General features: G+C 44.3%; 1 protein-coding gene across 2 annotated transcripts in view; it reads right to left on the bottom strand.

Moving 5' to 3' along the window:
- Positions 1–13,719, bottom strand: part of TLN2 (talin 2) — a 664,294-nt gene that overhangs the window by 251,400 nt on the left and 399,175 nt on the right. The window lies entirely within an intron of this gene.

Raw genomic sequence — 13,719 nt, 5'->3', positions numbered from 1 at the left:
TAACAAAACATCTATCCTCCTTTTAAATCACCTTGCTTCAAATTTCTGACAATCCTGATTAATTTCCCATGGGTTAGAGATACGTATGGGGTAAATACATTCAAATCCATGCTTGGTGGGTAAGTCCCTTGAGGGCGGGGACCGTGACTACCAAAGTCTATTGTAGTGTACTCTCCCAAGCGCTTAGTACAATGTCCTGCACATGATAAACTCTAAATCAATCAATGGCATTTACTGAGCACTTGTGTGCACAGCACTGTACTAAGTTCTTGGGAGAGTAATAATACTAATGAAGATGGTAATAATGATGGGCAGCGTGGCTCAGTGGAAAGAGCCCGGGCTTTGGAGTCGGAGGTTGTGAGTTCAAATCCCGGCTCCATCACTTGTCAGCTGTGTGACTTTGGGCAAGTCACTTAACTTCTCTGGCCCTCAGTTCCCTCATCTGGAAAATGGGGATTGAGACTGTGAGCCCCCCGTGGGACAACCTGATTACCTTGTATCTACCCCAGCGCTTAGAACAGTGCTTTGCACATAGTAAGTGCTTAACAAATACCAACATTATTATTATTATTATTATTATTATTATTATTATTTGTTAAGTGCTTAGCAAGTGTTAAGCACTGCTTTAAGCACTGGGATAGATATAAGATAATCAGGTTGGACCCAGTCACTGACCAAAATGGGACTCACAGTCTAAGTAGAAGGGTGTAGGATTTAATCCCTATTTTATAGATGAAGTAAATGAGCCCAGAGAGGGTAAGTGACTTGTTCAAGGTCACACAGCAGACAAGTGGTGGAGCCAGAATTAGAACCCAGGTCCTCTGACTCCCAGAGCAGAGCTCTTTCCACTAAGCCCAGCTGCTTCACTGTACAGTACAACAGAGTTGGTAGGACATAGACAGACCACTGAATGACTGGCATTGAAAGTTTTCACGAGAGGGGTAATGTTGGACAACCGAATTCAACCGAGCCTTACTTTGTCAATATCCAGGTAAAAGTCCATGTAGATTTTTATTAACACCCCTCTGTACAATAAAAGAAGGTTGCCAGGGCATCCTTATAACAGAACCCAACCCACACTACAAAAGGCAGGCCTGGGCTAGAAGAGGAGGAAGGCATATGGAAACAATGAGGGACTATTCCAGTACAAGGGCAGAACTCAACTAGCAAAAGGAGCTGTGATTAATTATTATTACAGTACAAAAATTATGAAAAATGTAAACAAGAAATGGGAGATTTGGACTTAACATTTGACTCTCACTAGGCTTATGCTGAGATGTAGGACAGGAAAAAGACAGCCACTTCTCTCCAAAAGTCACTTCAGAATCCTGGGGACAGAACGGATAGCAAGCAATCAAAGAGTGCAAGCTGACAGAGGGGAGGGAGAAAGGCACAAACAAAAGAAACTCTCCTCCCACTCCCTGCCTCAGTCATCATCATCATCAACAATCGTATTTATTGAGCACTTACTGTGTGCAGAGCACTGTACTAAGCGCTTGGGAAGTACAAATTGGCAACATATAGAGACAGTCCCTAACCAACAGTGGGCTCACAGTCTAAAAGGGGGAGACAAAACCAAACATACTACAAAATAAAACAGAATAGATATGTACAAGTAAAATAAATAAATAAATAAATAAATAGAGTAATAAATATGTACAAACATATATACAGGTGCTGTGGGGAAGGGAAGGAGGTAAGATGGCCTCAGTCTCCCCTCTACCTACAGATTCTCTGACTTGGCCTCCTCTTTGAAGGGAACATAAGAAAACAGAGGTCAGAAAAGAAGGGGAAGTGAAGGGAAAACTAATTATTTTTCGTATTTGACCTAAACCTTGTCCACTTAGACCATCAGACCTCGACCCCCGGCCCACGTCATCCCCCGGGCCTGGAATGCCCTCCCTCTGCCCCTCCGCCAAGCTAGCTCTCTTCCTCCCTTCAAGGCCCTGCTGAGAGCTCACCTCCTCCAGGAGGCCTTCCCAGACTGAGCCCCTTCCTTCCTCTCCCCCTCGTCCCCCTCTCCATCCCCCCATCTTACCTCCTTCCCTTCCCCACAGCACCTGTATATATGTATATATGGTTGTACATATTTATTACTCTATTTATTTATTTATTTATTTATTTTACTTGTACATTTCTATCCTATTTATTTTATTTTGTTGGTATGTTTGGTTCTGTTCTCTGTCTCCCCCTTTTAGACTGTGAGCCCACTGTTGGGTAGGGACTGTCTCTATGTGTTGCCAATTTGTACTTCCCAAGCGCTTAGTACAGTGCTCTGCACATAGTATGTGCTCAATAAATACGATTGATTGATTGATCAGACCTCATCAACTAGTTGTCAAAGCACTTCATCTTGTTGACAAGCTATTTAGAGTCATTACCTGGATTATTAACACTGACATGGCCAACTTTTGGTTTGATATCCAAGACAAAGAACACATGCATCCTTTTCCCTTTGACTTGGATTATACGCCCACTATTTAGTTCAAAGACTCAAACATTAGTTCACCTACCTTAAAGAAAAAGGCAAGAACTTAATGATTATAAGAAAAGGGGGGTAAACTCTCTCCCAAGTGCATATTAATGTTCACTCCTTGAAAGTAGAGACAACGACTTGAACTCCAGTCTCATCTTTGGAAGCATTTAGTATAGTGCTCAACGTATAATAGTCACTCAAAAACATATGACCCACTGATTAGGGAAGTGAGTGATTGGGCAAGAGGGGGTGCACTGCAAAACACTTTTAATGTTCTTAAAAGCTTCCAGGAAAATGAATGTTAACTAAAAGACAAATAAGAACAATTTCTCACTGCAAATAACACATAGAAGCACGGGAAGTAGCATAGATGCGGGAAGTAGCGTGGCTCAGTGGAAAGAGCACAGGCTTTGGAGTCAGGGGTCATGGGTTCAAATTCCAACTCCGCCAACCATCAGCTGTGTGACTTTGGGCAAGTCACTTAACTTATCTGTGCCTCAGTTACCTCATCTGTAAAATGGGGACTTAAAAACTGTGAGCCCCCCGTGGGACAACCTGATTACCTTGTAACCTCCCCAGCGCTTAGAACAGTGCTTTGCACATAGTAAGCACTTAATACTATTATTATTATTATTATTATTATTATAGATAACAAATACTAGAGGCAGGGTTGGCTAGTGGAATGAGTACACACCAGGGGGTCAGAGGACCTGGGTTTTAATTCTGGCTCTGCCATTTGTCTGCTCTGTGTCCTTGGAAAAGTCACTCAGCTTCCCTGGGCCTCAGTTCCCTCGTCTGCAGAATGCAGATTCAATATCTGTTCTCCCTCCTATTTAAACTGTGAATCCCATGTGGGACTTACCTTGTCCCTATCCCAGCACCTACTACAGTTCTTGGAGCATAGTAAGCTCTTAATGAATACTGCCATTATTATATAGTACATTCCCTAGATTCCCCATATTGATCCAAACAACATGAACATATTAAGTAGTAGTATGTTCTAATGGCTAGAGCACGGGCCTAGGAGTCCGAAGGACTTGGGTTCTAAACCCAGCTCCTCCACTTGTCTGTTGTGTGACTTTGGGCAAGTCATTTCACTTCTCTGTGCCTCAAGTTACCTCATTTGTGCCTTAAGACTGTCAGCCTCATGTGAGTCATGGACTGTATCCAACTTGATTAGCTTGTGTCTAGCCCAGTGCTTAGTACAGTGCCTGGCACACGGTAAGCGCTTAGAACACCATACATATGTATATATATTCACACATACACACACACAGTGCTTAACACCATATGAATATATAAAAGACACGAGTTACTTGATCAAAGAGCAATGTAGTTCTGTACAATGATGAAGGATTTGTGAATGAGCGCCCACAGCATTTAGGTCCATATCTGTAATGTATTTATTTTCTATTAATGTCTGTCTTCCCTTCTAGACTGTAAGCTTGTTATGGGCAGGGAACTTGTCTAACAACTCTTTTATACCGTAACTTTCCCCAAGCACTTAACAAAGTGCTCAATGTGATTGATTGTGAGAGTCAAGGGGGCCTTGGTCTAGCCACAGAGACTTTGGGACAGAGAACCTGTGGGGAAGGATTGATTATCACCTCCGTGGTTTTTGCAGCATGCTTCTCCTGGGGCAGGGGGTGCAACTAGTGAGAGCTAGAGCACAGTTTCTTTTCTAACTTGGCATACCAAGCCTAAGCAAGCTTTCCTCTTTGAAAGAACGCTCTCAATTACCCCACTTGTATTCTAACTAAAATAAATATATAAACTCTGGCTATGACAACTGAGTGACCCACTGTGTCAGTGGAGTGGGGGGCCTGTAGGAGAAGGGCTTCCCCAGAGGACAATGATGCAACTCTTTCCACCATTTCTAGTAACTGGCAGGCTTTGGTCAGTACAATCCTAACCAAGACAGAGTCAGGCTAGCCAGGCCCAGATTTGCTGTCTCCACTAGGTTGGAAGCCTTCAGTACAGCTCTATTTGGCTGTTTCACTGACATCTCAAACATAGCATGTGAACTTATCTTCCTTCCCAAAGCCTGCCCTCCTCCTGACTTTTCTATCCCTACAGGCTGCTGTGCCACCATCCACCCTGTCTCTCAAGCCCATAACTCTGGCATTATTCTCAGGTCTATCTCTCTTATGCATCCCACACAATCTGTCAGAAAATCCTGTCTACCTTCCCAACAACTCTAAAATCCACCCATTTCTCTCCTGTATCAGCATCCTCACTGACCTCCCTGCATCCAATCTCTCCTCTTTCCATTACACACTTCACTCTGCATTCAGGATCATTTTTCCAAAAAACTGTTCAGACCTCAAAACCTTCCAATGGTGCCCATCCTATTCCGCATCAAACAGAAAGGCACTCAGTCAACTTCCCCCCCCTTATAATAATAATAATGATGGTATTTGTTAAGTGCTTACTATGTGCAAAGCACTGTTCTTAGCACTGGGATAGATACAAGGTGATCAGGTTGTCCCACGTGGGGCTCACAATTTTAATCCCCACTTTACAGATGGGTTACTGAGGCCCAGAGAAGTTAAGTGACTTGCCCAATGTCACACAGCTGACAAGTGATGAAGCCGGGATTAGAACCCGTGACCTCTGACTCCCAAGCCTGGGCTCTTTCCACTGAGCCATGCTGTTATGGCACCTTGCTGTTCTCCTACTTCTACCCAACCCACATACTCCACACCTCTAACACCAACTGCTCCTCTGAACCTTAGTCTCATCTATCCCACCACTGACCCTTCGCCCACGTTCTCCCTTGGGTCTGAAACACCCTTACTACTTCTTGTGAAGACCACTGTAGGCAGGTAAAGGGCCTGCTAACTCTGCTGCATTGTACTTTCCCAAGCACTTGGTACACTCCTCTGCTCACAGTAAGCGCTCAATAAATACCATTGACGGACTGATAGCCAATACTCTCCCCACCCTTCAAAACCCTCCTAAAATTACATCTCCTTCAAGATGCTTCCCAGACTAACCCTCATTTCCTCTCCTCCCACTCCCTTCTGTGTTGCCCTTGAACTTGGGATTTATACCCTTTATGCAACCCTCCCTCAGCCCTATAGCACTTATGTATATATCCTTAATTTCTTTGTTTATATTAATGTCTGTCCCCCCTCTGGACTATAAGCTCATTATGGGCAGGGAATCTTTCTACACAACTCTGTTGTATTGTACTATCCCAGGTGGTTAGTACAGTGCTCTGCACTCAATAAATATGCTGATTGATAGATAAGCCCTTTATTTCCCCATCTACTCTCCCTTTCATCGAGTATGTACTTAGCTGTGTCCTCCTTAGGCACTTTGATACTCACCCCAGCATCACAGAACTTATATAAGTACTCTTACACTCTCTTTTTAATGTCTGTCTCCGCATGTGGACTGTAAGGTCCTTGTGGGAAGGGATCACGTCTACCAACACTGTTGTGTTGTCCTTTCCCAAGTGCTTAGTACGGTGTTCTGCACAAAGTCAGCTGATCAATTATATTTGTTGAGCACTGGACTAAGTGCTTAGGAGAGTACAACAGAACAATATAATAGACACATTCCCTACCCCCAACGAGCTTAAGATCTAGAGGGGGAGACAGACATTAATATAAATACATTACAGATAGGTACTTAAGTGCTGTGGGGGTGGGAGGAGGATAGATAAAGGAAGAAAGTTAGGGCGATACAGGAGGGAGTGGGAGAAGAGGAGAGGAGGGCTTAGTCAGGGAAGGAGGAGACGTACCTTCAACAAGGCTTTGAAGGGAGGAGAGTAACTGTCTGCCAGATAGGAGTGGGGAAGACAGGACATGAGCAAGTGGTCGGAGACAAGATAGACAAGGTAAATGAGAAGGTTGGCTTTAGAGGAGTGAAGTGTGCGGGCTGGGCTGTAGTAGGAGAGCAGTGAAGTGGAGAACAAGGGCTAAGATGACTGATTACATACAATAAAAGCTCAATATATACCTGTTGATTGATTCCTCTCTCAAGTGTTTAGTTCAGTGCTCTGTGCAACCACCCCTGGGCCTGGAACTCCCTCCAACTTCATATATGACAGGCATCACTCTCCCCCCCTTCAAAGCCATCCTAAAATCATCTCTCTCCCACCCCTTTGGCTGACAGGCCATTGGTGTTGTCCAACCTTGATAAGGGGCACATGAGAGGTGTGTAGTGGGTGACCTCAAAATGAATCAGAGACTCTATTAGTTACCTCTATCGCAGGGCTGGGTCCTTCGGTTCAAAAATGATACTGCTGATGGTGTTGATGATGATGGTATTTGTTAAGTGCTTACTATGTGCCAAGCACTGTTCTAAACACTGGACTGTATCCATGAGTGGGAGCGACATCAAGAGACAATCGGGCACCTTCTCTGGCCCTTGCCTCCTGGGGAGTTACATGGGATCCCCACCCTCTGTTTTCCATGACTGTAGCAATGCTAACTTAGGATGTCACGATCAGCTAAAGGTTTATCGGCATATTCAGTTTTGTTCCATATCCTCTCAACAGTCCGACAATCAGCCGATGAGGATATTAGTGTAACAAAATCCACCTGGCTGGAGAATGGCAGAGTGGAGGCCAAAGTGATCATCTTGATTAACCGTGACAGCTGGAATTCGTGAGGCTTGGCAAGCCTCCGGACCAGCTAGCCGGAAAACACAATACAGGCCGCAAATACCAAACCAGAGATGATCAGGTGATCTGCCTATAAGTAGGAGGCAGCTGCATTCCACAGTGTTCCTCTTACTGGCATATTACTCCTCAGGGTTTTCAGCATCGCAACTTGCCACCCTCTTCAATCTTTTCCATCTCTTTGATTCCAAAGCTCTATGAACATTTGATTCCACTGATGCTGGTTCCCCTGATTGTGAATATTTGGTTCCACGAAGGATTATCATCATTATGAACCATGACCCGTTTATCTGATGAACTTCTCCACGAGGACCAGGTAAATTGCACAGTGTCTCGCCACCTCATTAACCTTGTTTTAAGTGACAATCTATATTAATCGCCAGTTTAGTGACAAGGGGGCAGAGCCAGTGGGGAGGGAGGTGGGACTTCAGGTTGAGAGCAGCTCCCAGCTCTCTTGAGTTGGTCTATAATGACCCAACTTTCCTGAGATGCCACTCTGCCCCCTTCCCAGGCAGCGGCACGAACACAATCCCCACAAGGTGCCGGGACAGAGTCGCTTCAGTTCAATCAATCAATCAATCGTATTTACTGAGCACTTACTATGTGCAGAGCACTGTACTAAGCGCTTGGAAGTACAAATTGGCAACATATAGAGACAGTCCCTACCCAACAGTGGGCTCACAGTCCTTGCTCCTCCTCTCTGTCCAGGGGAGTAGGGGGCAGAGGTTGACCAGACAGGAGGCTTGTCCCAGCACAAGAAAAGGTTGGCACACTGGGGGGGATTAAGAATACATTGATGGACAAAATACAATCACAGAAAAAGCTCTGAAACACCCTCATCCACAGTTCTCCCGCCTGGCTTTCCGTTGGCTGAAAGGTCGCCTAACCCAGAGTGCCCCGGCTTGAGATGGCTTCTGGGACAGAAAACTTAGCCTTTAAATCACTCATATGTTAATCAAAGCAATTACCCAGGCAATTTAGCCCATCCTAGTCACCAGTCATGAGACAAGGAGACTCCTCCCCTCAGTTTTACTTGATAAACTGGAGCAGCCATGCATATGGTAGTCAAGGAAATTGCCTCGATCCAGGCCCCCTTGTAGCCGCATCAGATTGATCACGTGATTGGCAGATATTCCAAATGAATCAGATCCCTTCTCCATGAACCAGAAGATGTGGCTCATGCGTGTGTTGTAAATCAACCCCTTCAACTGGGTGGAGGGTGATCAGAGAGGGGAACTCTTAGGCCATAATCCAATCAAACATACATTGGGTAATTTGCACCCATATCGTGTACCTGAGCAATATTATTAATAATAATCATAATAACAATAATATTAATCATAATATTGTACAGTGCTTACTATGGGCAAGGCGCTGGGGAAGATGAAAGTTAATCAGATCCCACACAGGGCTCACAGTCTAAGTAGGAGGGAGCACAGGTATTGAACTCCCATTCTGCAGGTGAGGGAACTGAAGCACAGAACAGAGAAGTGACTTGCCCAAGGTCACAGAGCAGGTAAGTGGCAGAGCTGGGATTAGAACTCAGGTCCTCCGACTCCAAGGCCTGTGCCCTTTCCACTAGACCATACTGCTTCTCTAATATTCTAAATCTTTGTCCCCTGTAAGTTCAAGTGCCATGTGATCAGGGGGCATGTCTGGTTCCTCTGTTGAACTTCCCCAGAGCTTAGTACAGTGCTTCCCTTTCAGTCAGTGTTCAAGTACCCTTATATTACTACTACTAATACTCCCCTGGTTAGTTTGAATATTTATTAATGGTGTACTAGGTACCAAAGTACAATGCTAAGCACTGGGAAAGAGAAGATAATCAGATCACACACAACCTCTACCCCTCACAGGGAGCACAGCTTAAGAGGTAGGAAGAGCAAGTATTTTATACTCATTATATAGATGAGGAAACTGAGGCAGATTAAAGGGTTGGTTTTAGGCTAAGGGCATAGCTCAGGCTAGAGCCCAGGTCTTTTGTTTCCCAGTTCTACGCATTTTCCACCTTGCCTTCTGCCTTTCTTCCTCATTAGAGCCCTGGGAAGACTAAGGGGAGGGTCATGGCAGGTTTGAGGGCAAGGTAAGGGGTACTGAGTTCTAATCCCTTGTGCTTAGTATAGTACTCTGCACATAGTAATGCTCAACGGAAACGACTGACTGACTAATCCAAGCTCCACCACTTTTCTGCTGTGATACTCTGGGCAAGTCTCAACTTTTTTGTGCCTTGGTTACCTCACCTGCAAAATGGGGATTAAGACTGTGAGCCTGATGTGAGACAGGGATTGTGTCCAACCTTTTTACTGTGTATCTACCCCCTTGCTTCTTACAGTGCCTGGCACATTTAAATGCTTAACAAATACCTTTAAAAAAAAAAAAATATCGGTATCTCTGGATATCCTGATGAACAGTGAGACACGGATCTTCGCTCTTTGTGTGGAGAACAAAACTACAAGAGTTCATGTGGTTAAGAAACAAAACGCTCTAGGATCTTCTTTCAAAAAAGATTTATTTCTCAGGTTTGCCCAAAAGGCCCTATCTCTCCAAACACCAGATAGAAGGCTGAAGCAAAATTTATAGAACTCCTTGCTCTGTGCCTCCCCTACCAAAAAGATAATAAAGGCAAAATGAAACATTATGCACACAACTAGGAATACTATGACCACCCTTGTAACATGATCCCTGGCATTATTTAGTCTCTTCTGAACACCCAGCAGAGGGATCGATCTAATTATACTAATTGTGGTATTTGATAAGCATTTCCTAGTTTCCTTGACCCACAAGAGACTCACAACCTAAAAGGGAGGGGAGGGACAGAGAACAGGTATTTAATTCCCATTTAACAGGTGAAGAAGTTGAGGCACACTGAAGCTAAATATCTTGCCCAAGGTTACACAGCAGGCAAGCAGAGGAGCTGGGATTAGAACCTAGGCCTCTTGATTTGGAGTCCTGTGCTGTTTCCGCTTGGCTAGGCGGCTTCTCTATAGCAATTTACAGGTGTAGGGAACACACTTTAATTTGCCTAAATTTGTTCAAGTGACAGTTAAAATTGGATATGCAAATCGCCATTCGAAACTGATTTGGGCCCTTAATCCACCTCGGTTGGGCATCTCCTGGTAATTCACGTGGGTAAATGTTCCCTGTTTGAGACTTACAGTAAGCCCACGCTGGTGCCACTAGTAACAGAATCTGCTTTAGAGCCGTCTGTTTCCATGTATATTAAGTCAGTTCCACAGGGTTCAGGTAAATCTTTACGGCAACCAAGGAGTTCTGTCGTCCAAGAAATCCAGCTAGGGGACATTATATTTAAGCACACAATTTTAGAAGTGTAATAACATTTCTCCACCATTTAAGTACTTTCATCACTCCTTAATGTGAACATATCACTACAGTGTAATTGAGTTTTGGAGACTGAGCATCTGAACTACCTGAATTTAAACTTCCACTACATGTTGAGACACACAGCTATGAGCAAATACGGAAGCAGAATCGATGTTACAGAAATATAGTGGATTCTACTTCACTGACCCTAAAAATCATTTTTCCTCTAAAGAAACAATTCTTCTCCTTTCTTTAACAGAGTACTGGCTTTCTTTTCTCTTCATCTTAAATACCTGAACCAAAAGATTTCTCTCCAAAGCATGCATTTTTCCTCCAATTTTTTTTTTAAAAGAGTTTGGGTATGTGTTCTCTGCCCCTATTAAAACATTAACATTGAATAAACAAAGCACTGTCCTATACATGCTTAGAGCAATGGGGCTATTTTTGGTTTGGGGATGGGAGAAAGTTTGGGGTTCATTTTAATGATTAAAAGTCAGAATTTTTTTATGCTCATTTTTCATCGATTGTAAACTTCTCTTGGGCAGATTTCAGTCCCTTGGGCAGGGACTGATTTCAATTTCTGTTCTTGGCACACTACCGCACGGGGAAGCAGACATTCCTGGGGGCTCCAGGACCCCTAGGATGTGCCCAGTCTTCCAGCCCAACCAACACCAGGGGAGACAAGCTCCACCCACTTGAAAAGGAGAAGAGTCACCTGGTGTAGAGTCCCAGACCGTGGTATCACTGGGGCCTTGGGATGTAGTGGGGCCTGGCGGGCGTTCTGAGCAGCAGCCCCCCCTATAAATCCAGACCCCACAGTGAGAGACCAACCCTGTCCCTCACATCAGGAGCAAAGCCACCAGCTGCCTGCAATAACTGTTGGGGAATAAAACAATCGTATTTATTGAGCAGTTACTGTACACAGAGCACTGTCCTAAGTGCTTGGGAGAGGCCTCGTGCCCTGCCCACAATGAGCTTACAGACTCGAGGGGGACCAACATTGATATAATTTTTTTGTTCCAATTATTTGTGTCTAACCCAGAGCTTTGCTCAAATGCTGAAAGGTAGCAGTAAGGCCTAATGGAAAGCACAAGGGCCTGGAAATAAGAGGATCTGGGTTCTAATCTCAGCTCTGCCAGCTACCCGCTGTGTGAACTTGGGCCAAAAAAAAAATTTTTGGTATTTGTTAAGCGCTTACTATGTCACTTAATTTTTCTGTGCCTCAGTTTCCTCAAATGAAAAATGAAGATTCTATATCTGTTCTCCTTTATTACATAGACTGTGAAACCCCATATGGGACAGTGACTCTGTCAGTCCTGATTAACTTGCATCTACCTTACAGTAGATGCCTTACTTAATTTACAGTCTTCTAGACTGTGAGCCCACTGTTGGGCAGGGACCGTCTCTATGTGTTGCCAACTTGTGCTTCCCAAGTGCTTAGTACAGTGCTCTGCACACAGTAAGTGCTCAATAAATACGATTGATTGATTGATTGATCTACCCCAGCACTTATAATTGTGGTTGACAAATAGAAGCACCCCCATTCCTTACCCCTGGGGCTCAATCAATCAGCGGTATTTATTTAGCACTTACTCTGTGGAGAGCACAGTACTAAGTGCTTGGGAGATTATAATATAGGGAAGCAGTATGGTCTTGTGGATAGAGCATGGGCCTGGGAGTAAGAAGGACCTGGGTTCAAATTCCGGCTCCGCCATTTGTCTGCAGTGTGATCTTGGGCAAGTCACTTCACTTCTCTGGGCCTCAGTTCCCTCATCTGTAAAATGGGGATTTATACTGTGAGCCCCATGTGGGACAGGGACTGTGTCCAACCCAATTACCTTGTGTAACCCAATTACTTGAGTAACCTTGAGTAACCCAATTACTAAGCACTTACCCCAGTGCTTAGTACAGTGCCTGGCACATAATATGCTCTTAACAAATACCATAATAATAACACAATAGTTGTCCCAAGTGCCCCCACTTCAAGGATTATTCTCCCACATTAAAGTCTTAACTTCTGAGATTCTGAGATCAGTGTTTATAATAGCTCCTGTTGCTCACAACTTACTCCTGTTTTTCTATGCCTCTGTCTTGCCCCATGAAGATTGTGAGTCCCTGTAGGACAAGGTTTGTATCTGGGCTATTTATTTGCCTATACCCTAGTACTTTGCACGATTCTCTGCAAGCAACTACTACTATATCACCTTCACCTAGTAGGATGCTATGCGCAAATATGTGTTCAATAAATATTAGTACATTTAGTTCTCTGAAAACCTGGATTTTCGCTACAGTAGGTTCCTGGATTGATGACTGAATTGGTTCCTGAAAACTGCATCCAGTTGAAACATTTTTAAGTTGGATCCCATTTCTCCCACTCCCTTCTGTATCACCCTGACTTGCTCCCTTTTCTTTTCCCCACTCCCAGCCCCACAGCAATTATGTACATATCTTACAGCGCTTAGTACAGTGCTCTGCACACAGTAAGTGTTCAATAAATACAATTGATTGATTGATATCTGCAATTTATTTGTCTTGATGTCTGTCTACCCTGCTCTAGACTGTAAGCTTGTTGGGGACAGGGAATGTGTCTGTTGTTATAATGTACTCTCCCAAGAGCTTAGAACAGTGCTTTGCACACAGTAAGCACTCGGTGAATACGAATGAATGAATGACTTTCATCTTACTGAAATCTCTCACCACCTCTCGAAATCTACCCCCTTCGCTGAAACTTCTGACCCCATCCTTTCGTGCTTTTTTTTCCCCAAACACTCACCACCTCCCTTCTCTCCTTGACCGCCACCTTCAACTGTTCACTTTGTAACCACTTCTTACCCACTAGTTTCAAACATGCTTATGCATACCCTATCCTGAAAATACCCTCCCTTGATCCCACGGTTCCCTCAAGTTATCACCCCATCACCTTCCTACCAATTCCCTCCAAACTTCTTGAGTGTTTTTTTTTTTTTAACAGCTGCGGTCTCCATTTACTATCCTCGAATTCTCTCCTAGATACCCTCTAATCTTGCTTCCACCCTATTAGCTCCACAGGAACAGCCAGTGACCTTCTCACTAAATCTGGTGGCCTCTACTCTCTCCTAATCCTCCTAGTCCTCTCAGCCACCTTTGACATTGCAGACCACCCCCTTCTCTCCTTGAAATTTTATACAACCTTGGATCCACTGATGCTGTCCTCTCTTAGTTCTCCTCCTACTTCTCTGGATGCTCCTTCTCAGTCTCTTTTGCTGGTTCCAACTCTGCCTCCCACCCCCTTGATGGCAGGGTCCCTCGAGGC

This window comes from Tachyglossus aculeatus, chromosome 5, assembly GCF_015852505.1.
Source record: "Tachyglossus aculeatus isolate mTacAcu1 chromosome 5, mTacAcu1.pri, whole genome shotgun sequence".
NCBI lineage: Eukaryota > Metazoa > Chordata > Mammalia > Monotremata > Tachyglossidae > Tachyglossus > Tachyglossus aculeatus.
Note: the sequence above shows the minus strand (reverse complement) of the source record. Positions and strands in the feature narration are given on the sequence as shown.